The sequence below is a fragment of the Lepisma saccharinum genome, chromosome 17 (assembly GCF_977018435.1).
Source record: "Lepisma saccharinum chromosome 17, izLepSacc3.1, whole genome shotgun sequence".
Lineage (NCBI taxonomy): Eukaryota > Metazoa > Arthropoda > Insecta > Zygentoma > Lepismatidae > Lepisma > Lepisma saccharinum.
Window position 1 is genome coordinate 46,142 of NC_139245.1, and position 12,515 is coordinate 58,656.

General features: G+C 40.9%; 1 long non-coding RNA gene across 3 annotated transcripts in view; it reads left to right on the top strand.

Moving 5' to 3' along the window:
- Positions 1 to 12,515, top strand: part of LOC146001132 (uncharacterized) — a 74,076-nt gene that overhangs the window by 38,392 nt on the left and 23,169 nt on the right. For all 3 annotated transcript variants that reach the window (XR_014443518.1, XR_014443517.1, XR_014443519.1), the window contains exon 2: positions 8,663 to 8,814. This is a non-coding gene — a long non-coding RNA (uncharacterized LOC146001132). The remainder of the gene's footprint in view (positions 1 to 8,662; positions 8,815 to 12,515) is intronic.

The following is a 12,515-nucleotide window of genomic DNA, read 5'->3' on the forward strand; positions in this document are numbered from 1 at the left end:
ACACAGTATTTTTGAGACTTGTCCTTTGGCGACCCGTTCTTTTAGTGACCTGTCCATATGCTACATAATGTTTTTGAGACTTGTTTCTTGGCGATTCGTTCTTTTAGCTACCTGTCCATATGCTACCCAGTGTTTTTGAGACTTGTCCTCTTGCGACACGTTCTTTCAGCGTCCTGTCCATATGCTACACATTAATTTTGAGACTTGTCCTTTGTTGACCTGTTCTTCTAGCGACCTGTCCTTATGCTACACAGTCTTTTTGAGACTTGTCCTTATGCTGCACAGTATTTTTGAGACTTGTCTTTTGACGACCCGTTTTTTAGCGATCTGTTCTTATGCTACACAGTCTTTTTGAGATTTGTCCTTTGTCGACCCGTTCTTTTAGCAATGTGTCATTTTGCTACAGACTATTTTTTCGACCTGTACTTTTGCTACCAACTATTTTTTTCTAACTTTCCATATGGTACAAAGTGTTTTTGATACTTGTCCTTTGGTAACCCTTTCTTTTAGTAGCCTTTCCGTATGCTACACAATATTTTTGAGACTTGTCCTTTGGCGACCCGTTCTTTTAACAACGAGTTCTTATGCTGCCCTACTTTTTCCGGGTTTTTCATATGCTACACTGTCTTTCTGAAACTTGTCCTTTGGTGACCCGTTCTTTTAGCGGCCTGTCCTTTGGCGACCCATTCTTTTTAGCGGCCTGTCCTTTGGCGACCCATTCTTTTTAGCGACCTGTCCTTATGCTATACAGTCTTCTTGAGACTTGTCCCTAGGCAACCCATTCTTTTAGCGATCAGTCCATATTCTTCCCAGTCATTTTACGACCTGTCCAAATGGTACCAAGTGTTTTTGAGACTTATTCTTTGGCGACCCGTTCTTTCAGCGGCATGTTCATCGGTGACCTGGTCTTTTTGCGGCCTTTCCATATGCTACACAGTATTTTTGAGACTTGTCCTTTGGCGACCCGTTCTTTTAACAACGTGTTCTTATGCTACCCGGTCTTTTTCCGGTCTTTTCATATGCTACACAGTATTTTTGAGATTTCTTCTTTGGCGACCCGTACTTTTAGCGGCCTGTCCTTCAGCGACCCAGTCTTTTTGTGACCTGTCCATATGGTAAAAAGTGTTTTTGGGACTTATCCTTTGGCGACCCGTTCTTTTTACGCGTCCTTATGCTACCCGGTCTTTTTGCAGCCTTTCCATATGCTACACAGTCTTTCTGAGACTTGTCCTTTGGCGACCTGTTTTTAGTGACTGTCCGTATGCTAGTAATTGTTTTTGAGACTTGTCCTTTGGCGATCCGTTTTTTTTAGCGACCTGTCCTTATGCTTCCCAGTCTTTTGGCCACCTGTCAATATTCTACTCAGTGTTTTGATACTTGTCCTTATGCTATACAGTCTTCTTGAGACTTGTCCCTAGGCAACCCATTCTTTTAGCGATCAGTCCATATGCTTCCCAGTCATTTTACGACCTGTCCAAATGGTACCAAGTGTTTTTGAGACTTATTCTTTGACGACCCGTTCTTTCAGCAGCATGTTCATCGGTGACCTGGTCTTTTTGCGGCCTTTCCATATGCTACACAGTATTTTTGAGACTTGTCCTTTGGCGACCCGTTCTTTTAGTGACCTGTCCATATGCTACATAATGTTTTTGAGACTTGTTTCTTGGCGATTCGTTCTTTTAGCTACCTGTCCATATGCTACCCAGTGTTTTTGAGACTTGTCCTCTTGCGACACGTTCTTTCAGCATCCTGTCCATATGCTAAACATTAATTTTGAGACTTGTCCTTTGTTGACCTGTTCTTCTAGCGACCTGTCCTTATGCTACACAGTCTTTTTGAGACTTGTCCTTATGCTGCACAGTATTTTTGAGACTTGTCGTTTGATGACCCGTTTTTTAGCGACCTGTCCTTCAGGGACCCAGTCTTTTTGTGACCTGTCCATATCGTAAAAAGTGTTTTTGGGACTTATCCTTTGGCGATCCGTTCTTTTTACGTGTCCTTATCCTACCCGGTCTTTTTGCAGCCTTTCCATATGCTACACAGTCTTTCTGAGACTTGTCCTTTGGCGTCCCGTTCTTTTAGTGACCTGTCCATATGCTACATAGTGTTTTTGAGACTTGTTTCTTGGCGATTCGTTCTTTTAGCTACCTGTTCATATGCTACCCAGTGTTTTTGAGACTTGTCCTCTTGCGACACGTTCTTTCAGCATCCTGTCCATATGCTACACATTAATTTTGAGACTTGTCCTTTGTTGACCTGTTCTTCTAGCGACCTGTCCTTATGCTACACAGTCTTTTTGAGACTTGTCCTTATGCTACACAGTATTTTTGAGACTTGTCGTTTGACGACCCGCTTTTTAGCGACCTGTTCTTATGCTACACAGTGTTTTTGAGATTTGCCCTTTGTCGACCCGTTCTTTTAGCAACGTGTCATTTTGCTACAGACTATTTTTTCGACCTGTACTTTTGCTACCAACTATTTTTTCTAACTTTCCATATGGTACAAAGTGTGTTTGATACTTGTCCTTTTGTGACCCGTTCTTTTAGCAGCCTGTCCTTTGGCCACCTAGTCTTTTTGCGGCCTTTCCATATGCTACACAGTATTTTTGAGACTTAGTCCTTTGTCGACCCGTTCTTTTCGCAACCTGTCCTCATGCTACACAGTCTTTTTGAGACTTCTCCCTTGGCGACCCATTCTTTTAGTGACCTGTCCATATGCTACATAGTGTTTTTGAGACTTGTTTCTTGGCGATCCGTTCTTTTAGCTACCTGTCCATATGCTACATAGTGTTTTTGAGACTTGTTTCTTGGCGATCCGTTCTTTTAGCTACCTGTCCATATGCTACCCAGTGTTTTTGAGACTTGTCCTCTAGCTACACGTTCTTTCAGCATCCTGTCCATATGCTACACATTAATTTTGAGACTTGTTTTTTGTTGACCTGTTCTTCTAGCGACCTGTCCTTATGCTACACAATCTTTTTGAGACTTGTCCTTATGCTGCACAGTATTTTTGAGACTTGTCCTTTGACGACCCGTTTTTTAGCGATCGGTTCTTATGCGACACAGTCTTTTTGAGATTTGTCCTTTGTCGACCCGTTCTTTTAGCAACGTGTCATTTTGCTACAGACTATTTTTTCAACCTGTACTTTTGCTACCAACTATTTTTTCTAACTTTCCATATGGTACAAAGTGTTTTTGATACTTGTCCTTAGGCGACCCTTTCTTTTAGCAGCCTGTCCTTCGGCGACCCAGTCTTTTTGCAGTCTTTCCGTATGCTACACAGTATTTTTGAGACTTGTCCTTTGGCGACCCGTTCTTTTAGCAATGTGTCATTTTGCTACAGACTATTTTTCGACCTGTACTTTTGCTACCGACTATTTTTTCTAACTTTCCATATGGTACAAAGTGTTTTTGATACTTGTCCTTAGGTGACCCTTTCTTTTAGCAGCCTGTCCTTCGGCGACCCAGTCTTTTTGCAGCCTTTCCGTATGCTACACAGTCTTTTTGAGATTTGTCCTTTGTCGACCCGTTCTTTTAGCAATGTGTCATTTTGCTACAGACTATTTTTCGACCTGTACTTTTGCTACCAACTATTTTTTCTAACTTTCCATATGGTACAAAGTGTTTTTGATACTTGTCCTTAGGCGACCCTTTCTTTTAGCAGCCTGTCCTTCGTCGACCCAGTCTTTTTGCAGCCTTTTCATATGCTACACAGTATTTTTGAGACTTGTCCTTTGGCGACCCGTTCTTTTAACAACGTGTTCTTATGCTACCCGGTCTTTTTCCGGCCTTTTCATATGCTACACAGTATTTTTGAGATTTCTTCTTTGGCGACCCGTACTTTTAGCGGCCTGTCCTTCAGCGACCCAGTCTTTTTGTGACCTGTCCATATGGTAAAAAGTGTTTTTGGGACTTATCCTTTGGCGACCCGTTCTTTTTACGCGTCCTTATGCTACCCGGTCTTTTTGCAGCCTTTCCATATGCTTCACAGTCTTTCTGAGACTTGTCCTTTGGCGACCTGTTTTTAGTGACTGTCCATATGCTAGTAATTGTTTTTGAGACTTGTCTTTGGCGATCCGTTTTTTTTAGCGACCTGTCCTTATGCTACCCAGTCTTTTGGCCACCTGTCAATATTCTATTCAGTGTTTTGATACTTGTTCTTTTAGCGACCTGTCCTTATGCTATACAGTCTTCTTGAGACTTGTCCCTAGGCAACCCATTCTTTTAGCGATCAGTCCATATGCTTCCCAGTCATTTTACGACCTGTCCAAATGGTACCAAGTGTTTTTGAGACTTATTCTTTGGCGACCCGTTCTTTCAGCGGCATGTTCATCGGTGACCTGGTCTTTTTGCGGCCTTTCCATATGCTACACAGTATTTTTGAGACTTGTCCTTTGGCGACACGTTCTTTTAGTGACCTGTCCATATGCTACATAATGTTTTTGAGACTTGTTTCTTGGCGATTCGTTCTTTTAGCTACCTGTCCATATGCTACCCAGTGTTTTTGAGACTTGTCCTCTTGCGACACGTTCTTTCAGCATCCTGTCCATATGCTACACATTAATTTTGAGACTTGTCCTTTGTTGACCTGTTCTTCTAGCGACCTGTCCTTATGCTACACAGTCTTTTTGAGACTTGTCCTTATGCTGCACAGTATTTTTGAGACTTGTCGTTTGATGACCCGTTTTTTAGCGACCTGTCCTTCAGCGACCCAGTTTTTTGTGACCTGTCCATATCGTAAAAAGTGTTTTTGGGACTTATCCTTTGGCGATCCGTTCTTTTTACGTGTCCTTATGGTACCCGGTCTTTTTGCAGCCTTTCCATATGCTACACAGTCTTTCTGAGACTTGTCCTTTGGCGACCCGTTCTTTTAGTGACCTGTCCATATGCTACATAGTGTTTTTGAGACTTGTTTCTTGGCGATTCGTTCTTTTAGCTACCTGTTCATATGCTACCCAGTGTTTTTGAGACTTGTCCTCTTGCGACACGTTCTTTCAGCATCCTGTCCATATGCTACACATTAATTTTGAGTCTTGTCCTTTGTTGACCTGTTCTTCTAGCGACCTGTCCTTATGCTACACAGTCTTTTTGAGACTTGTCCTTATGCTACACAGTATTTTTGAGACTTGTCGTTTGACGACCCGCTTTTTAGCGACCTGTTCTTATGCTACACAGTGTTTTTGAGATTTGCCGTTTGTCGACCCGTTCTTTTAGCAACGTGTCATTTTGCTACAGACTATTTTTTCGACCTGTACTTTTGCTACCAACTATTTTTTCTAACTTTCCATATGGTACAAAGCGTTTTTGATACTTTTCCTTTGGCGACCCGTTCTTTTAGCGGCCTGTCCTTTGGCCACCTAGTCTTTTTGCGGCCTTTCCATATGCTACAAGTATTTTTGAGACTTAGTCCTTTGTCGACCCGTTCTTTTCGCAACATCTCCTCATGCTACACAGTCTTTTTGAGACTTCTCCTTTGGCGACCCGTTCTTTTAGTGACCTGTCCATATGCTACATAGTGTTTTTGAGACTTGTTTCTTGGCGATCCGTTCTTTTAGCTACCTGTCCATATGCTACCTAGTGTTTTTGAGACTTGTCCTCTAGCTACACGTTCTTTCAGCATCCTGTCCATATGCTACACATTAATTTTGAGACTTGTCCTTTGTTGACCTGTTCTTCTAGCGACCTGTCCTTATGCTACACAATCTTTTTGAGACTTGTCCTTATGCTGCACAGTATTTTTGAGACTTGTCCTTTGACGACCCATTTTTTAGCGATCTGTTCTTATGCTACACAGTCTTTTTGAGATTTGCCCTTTGTCGACCCGTTCTTTTAGCAATGTGTCATTTTGCTACAGACTATTTTTTCGACCTGTACTTTTGCTACCAACTATTTTTTCTAACTTTCCATATGGTACAAAGTGTTTTTGATACTTGTCCTTTGGCGACCCGTTCTTTTAGCGGCCTGTCGTTTGGCCACCTAGTCTTTTTGCGGCCTTTCCATATGCTACACAGTATTTTTGAGACTTAGTCCTTTGTCGACCCGTTCATTTCGCAACCTGTCCTCATGCTACACAGTCTTTTTGAGACTTCTCCTTTGGCGACCCGTTCTTTTAGTGACCTGTCCATATGCTACATAGTGTTTTTGAGACTTGTTTCTTGGCGATCCGTTCTTTTAGCTACCTGTCCATATGCTACCCAGTGTTTTTGAGACTTGTCCTCTAGCTGCACGTTCTTTCAGCATCCTGTCCATATGCTACACATTAATTTTGAGACTTGTCCTTTGTTGACCTGTTCTTCTAGCGACCTGTCCTTATGCTACACAATCTTTTTGAGACTTGTCCTTATGCTGCACAGTATTTTTGAGACTTGTCCTTTGACGACCCGTTTTTTAGCGATCTGTTCTTATGCTACACAGTCTTTTTGAGATTTGTCCTTTGTCGACCCGTTCTTTTAGCAACGTGTCATTTTGCTACAGACTATTTTTCGACCTGTACTTTTGCTACCGACTATTTTTTCTAACTTTCCATATGGTACAAAGTGTTTTTGATACTTGTCCTTAGGCGACCCTTTCTTTTAGCAGCCTGTCCTTCGGCGACCCAGTCTTTTTGCAGCCTTTCCGTATGCTACACAGTATTTTTGAGACTTGTCCTTTGGCGACCCGTTCTTTTAACAACGTGTTCTTATGCTACCCGGTCTTTTTCCGGCCTTTTCATATGCTACACAGTATTTTTGAGATTTCTTCTTTGGCGACCCGTACTTTTAGCGGCCTGTCCTTCAGCGACCCAGTCTTTTTGTGACCTGTCCATATGGTAAAAAGTGTTTTTGGGACTTATCCTTTGGCGACCCGTTCTTTTTACGCATCCTTATGCTACCCGGTCTTTTTGCAGCCTTTCCATATGCTACACAGTCTTTCTGAGACTTGTCCTTTGGCGACCTGTTTTTAGTGACTGTCCATATGCTAGTAATTGTTTTTGAGACTTGTCCTTTGGCGATCCGTTTTTTTTAGCGACCTGTCCTTATGCTACCCAGTCTTTTGGCCACCTGTCAATATTCTACTCAGTGTTTTGATACTTGTTCTTTTAGCGACCTGTCCTTATGCTATACAGTCTTCTTGAGACTTGTCCCTAGGCAACCCATTCTTTTAGCGATCAGTCCATATGCTTCCCAGTCATTTTACGACCTGTCCAAATGGTACCAAGTGTTTTTGAGACTTATTCTTTGGCGACCCGTTCTTTCAGCGGCATGTTCATCGGTGACCTGGTCTTTTTGCAGCCTTTCCATATGCTACACAGTATTTTTGAGACTTGTCCTTTGGAACCCGTTCTTTTAGCAACGTGTACTTATGCTACCGACAATTTTAAAACCTGTCCATATGGTACAAATTGTTTTTGAGACCCTTCCTTTTAGTAGCCCGATCTTTTTTCGGCCTTGCCATATGCTAAACACTTTCTGAGACTTGTCCTTTGGTGGCCTGTCCTTTGGCGACCCAGTCTTTTTGCGGCTTTTCCATATGCTACACAGTATTTTGGAGACTTGTCCTTTGGCGCCCCTTCTTTTAGCCACCGGTCCTGATGCTACCTGGTCTTTTTGCAGCCTTTCCCTTTGCTGAACAGTCTTTCTGAGACTTGTCCTTTGGCACATTCCAACTTCCTTCCTTGACACTTTGATTTCAGTTGATCAAAAGGTCCATTGGACTACGCTTCTTGATCTACAAATGGTTCCTTTCTGTTAATGTTGAAGTATTGTCTTTCTAGTGTTTAATCCACATTTACACCCCCCTACAGGAAGGTTTTCCTCTCTTCTGCTTGGGGAGGGTGTTCATCAAAATTTGGGAGGGTGTTAGGGGTGTCTGGATAAATCACTGTTCGTCTGCATAGAACCAAGTGTACAGAAATAATGACATTCTTGCAAAGCATTTTCTCGATGATTTAGTATCTGACATTGGTTATCAGTGTGAAGTTCAGTGTTCAGAGGAAGCGGAAAGTGATGAGGAAATGTTGTTTTTATAGGCAAGTACTCGAATTTTTCACCATTTTGCTATTTTTTAGAAGTATATTTGATTTAACAACTTTTTTTTAGAGCATTTACATTTCATTTAGCGACTTCCTAGCAGATTTTCTAAGGGGTTTTAGCGACTTTTACGTTCAAGTTATTTAAAATTGCTTACAAATACATATACATGTTGTAGTGTGGCAAATGATCCATCTTTTCTTTCTATAATCTATGGGAGAATGCTGTGCTGCATATCAAAAGACTACCTGCATGGAAGCCAAGGTTTTTCTCTATCTAGTGCTGTGTCAAAAGATTAACAGTCTTGTTCATGCTCTTCAGTTTATGGAATACATTGTCGTATATTCAGGAATTTCCCAATTTCGCTCTGTTATTTTACGTTGATTGCACAGTGATTAGTACATTGTATATTATTGTACATATGTTTGCTTGTGAAAATTATTGAGTTTTAAAGCAACATAAAGAATGGTCTGGAAAGTTACCTTGGATTAGCCTGGCAAAGGTGGGAAATGTTTTCCTCAAAGTGACTGGGAACGGTGCTGTTAGAAATCACAGTTTCAAACATTGATATGTTCATGTTCTCGGATCATTTTCAATTTTGCATCAGTTGTCGGTACTGGCAACAATTTCATCTCTGTCCATCCGTACTTTCAGACTGGGGTAAAGACCGAGGATGGCGACATCATGTACCAGCTGAAGATCCTGGACTTGATCGAGAGATGAGACGCTGAGTGACCACCAAGCAAAAGTGGAGACACGTCACCAGAATCCACCTCACCTCAGGAGAACCCCGTATCGCATAGGAGGTAAGCTGAAGTGTCTGTAGTAGTATAAATTAAAAACTCACCTTCACACATCATTGCATTGCTACAACAATCTCCTAGAAAACATCACGTATGTTGATGGCGTTTCACAATTTTATGTACTTCTGATCCATATAAATTTGTACTCATCATTACGTTGGTGACACTAAAAGTTTTTAGATGCGGCAACACTGATTGCAGCAATACATTGTCTCTAGGATATGTTGAAGTTAGTAGTCTGTGAAGTGTGATAATGCTGCAGAATTTATAGTTGTTAATTGTTGTGTGCCAGAAATTAGTCAATTATTGTCGTGTGTGTACAGTAAAATGGATTTAACACGGGAGCACTTCGGAGCAATGATTTTTTACGATTTTCGAGCAGGTTTAATGCAGCAGCAATGTTATGAAAGGCTCCGAAATGCATTTCAGGAGGAAGCCCCATGCCATGCGACTGTGTTTAATTGGTTTTTAGAATTTCGACGTGGACGTCAGAAACTCAGTGATGAATTACGTGATGGTCGTCCTGTGACAGCAACTTCTCAAGAAAACGTCGACAGAGTGCGTTGCATGATAGAGGATGATAACTGGGTGACATATGCAGTTATTAGTGCAACACTGGGTATTGGTATGAGTCAGGTTCAAACGATCCTGCATGACCGCGTTGGTGTCAGGAAGCTCTGTGCCAGATGGATCCCACACCATCTTACTCAGGAGCAAAAGCAGGCACGGGTCACATGGTGCATGAAAATGCTGGACAAATTTAACCAAGGACAATCAAATGCAGTGTATGACATCGTAACAGGTGACGAAACTTGGGTGTACTGTTATGAACCCGAGAGCAAACGACAGTCGACGCAGTGGATCTTCCCGGATGAAGACCCACCAACAAAAGTCAGGAAGGGACGAAGTGTTGGCAAACAAATGGTTGCCACTTTCTTCAGTCGGACGGGCCATATTGCAACAGTGCCGCTACAGGGACGTCGGACCGTTAATGCTGAATGGTACACTACGGTTCGTTTACCGGAGATCGTACGGAAAGTTCGTGAAAAACGTCCACGAAGTCGCATTATTGTGCATCAAGACAATGCGCGCAGCCATACAGCAGTACGAACAATTGAATTCTTCAAAGCCTCCAACATCGAAGAAATGACTCATCCTCCTTACAGTCCCAACCTCGCCCCTTGTGATTTCTTCCTGTTCCCTAAAATCAAGGATACATTACGAGGTTCTTCATTTCCTACTCCCGAGGAAGCAGTCACCGCCTTCGTTCAGTGCATTCAAGAGGTGCCTGCAGATGTGTGGTCCCAGTGCTTTCACACTTGGTTTGAGCGGATGAACAAGTGTATCAACTGTCATGGAGAATACTTTGAAAAATTATAGCATTCATACTTTTGGTCTCCAGTGTTTTACTTGCGCGTGTCTAAAAACTTTTAGTGTGACCTATCGTATAATTGATAACATTTCTGTTCTCTGTCCGTAACGTCTTTGTCGTAAGAAAACAAAGCCTGAAATAACTTACAAATTTCAGAAAATCTGCCACAATTTATTACCTGAACATAAATTGGACTTAACAACATATATTTCTGCATGTACATTTACACTTTGCTCACGATTTCAGTTTCTTTCCCACATTTCTTAAAGATTTACCACTATTATGTTGGTATGTACATGACCTATAATACTGGTCATGTCTTTGGTTGATCAGGTGCCATATAGTACAAAATGGTTGCTTATGAAACTATCCTACATGAACTCTTTGTTTTTAAATGGTGAAACCAATTTTGCACTACAGGCAGTCTGTCCTCAGTTGAAAAGGTTAGGAAAGTGAGACTTCACTATGAGGTGGCACTAACCACCTTGATACCCACACAAAGATGAATAATAAATGACTCACATTTAAACTTTCCAATGATGGTGATGTGTGAATGTTTTTCCCTCCCTACAAATTATATTTCAGTGAATTTACAATATCTTAAAAATCTATATTACTTAGTTCCCTTCAAATTGACTGTTTCGTTTCATGTATATAAAAACGTCTGCAATCTATGTCACAGGCTTCTGTGAACAAGTGGGTCATGATCTTACACACATGCAACAGCACACTTCAAAAACCTAAGTTAATTTTAATGTTATGCTCGGGTAGTCTAATCAGAATTTTTAAAGTTTAATCCGAATATTATTTATGCAATATGTCTCCACTGAGGATCAAACCTGGTACCCATTGGTCGCAAGACAACAGAGTTACCACTATGCCATTGGGTAGGCGCATGCATATACTCACGTATGGTAAAGAGGGTATCCAAAAGGTCATGCGACAGAGATTGTGACTGTAAATAAGTAGGCCTATATGAATCTTACACTGGGTATTAATTTTGTCCATGTGGATATTTTTTAAGCATTAAAGTAGAAAAGTGTTATGTACTTGAACGTTCATTATGGGGAAAAAGTTACTACGGTTTAAAAAAATGTGTAAAGTGGAAACAAACATGGATAAAAGACAGCTGTAGAGTCGCTTCAAAAAAATGCCGATGTGTATGGATGCTCTCTGTGGATATTTACCAAATTTATAAGAGAACAATAATTTTTTATGCATTACAGATTATTTATGGTGTATATTATGGCATACGTCATTTTCACAGGGTGGCTACTCACCGGGAATTCCGAGAATTATGCGTGAATTATTGGCTCCGGGAATTAAGTGTAAAAATGGCAACTTTTATTAATCCCAATCCCATTGAATTTATACATATTTATTAATGCCCTGAGGCAAGGCTGTGACAGTTTAGCTTTTATTTTTATGGAGGAAAATGAAGCTGCGTGGAAAATAAAACAGAATTCTGTCATTTAGTTTGTTTTTTTAGTGTCCTTCGCAGAACAATCTATGACAGATGGAAGATTATTGCAAGATATCTTGAAGTTGATTAGGTAAATTTACAGTTCGAAATTCTTATATAGTTAACAATTTTTCATAAAATTAGTATGTCCCGCAACATTTGTGACTTGTGTTTGCAGATTTATTTAGAGTCTGAGTATGTGAAAAGGCAAATGTAAAGTCCGCACCTTAAGTTATATGCCCAGGTATATATACCTTTAATTGAATTAAATTAGAATTTTTGGATAAATTGGAATCACGCAGACCCTTTATATTGTTAATATATTTGTGTATATCTATGTTTGGGTGGAGAGAGGCACTATACCTGCCGCAAAATTAGTTTGGTATTGAGAGCTGAAGGAACACGCGTCACGGTGTTGCCATATCATGCGGTACGGTACGCAGTGCAGCCTTCTGACGCTGTGTCGAGGAAAACGTGTTATGAAAAAGAACAACAATGATGTAGTGTGTTATTGTTTTTCGAGGAAACTGAATAACAATGATGACAACAATGATGAATGTGTTATTGTTTTCTATAACAATGATGACAACAATGATGAATGTGTTATTGTTTTCTCTCTTCATTTCCATCTCCCTTACAACATGAACGAATTAACGAAACGAGCATTGTTTACGGGTTACCTTTTCAATCCATTCTGAAAATATTGAATATATACACTTTCAATAATCATTCTTTCCGAAGTCGCCCATCTTTCAATTATACCGCAACTGAATTGCACAAAGTCCAGTTGGTGAGGCGTCTGACTTTTACGCGAGAGACCCGCGGTGGTTTGGGGAACTCTTTCAAATATCCTTAGCAGGCCTCCCCGAT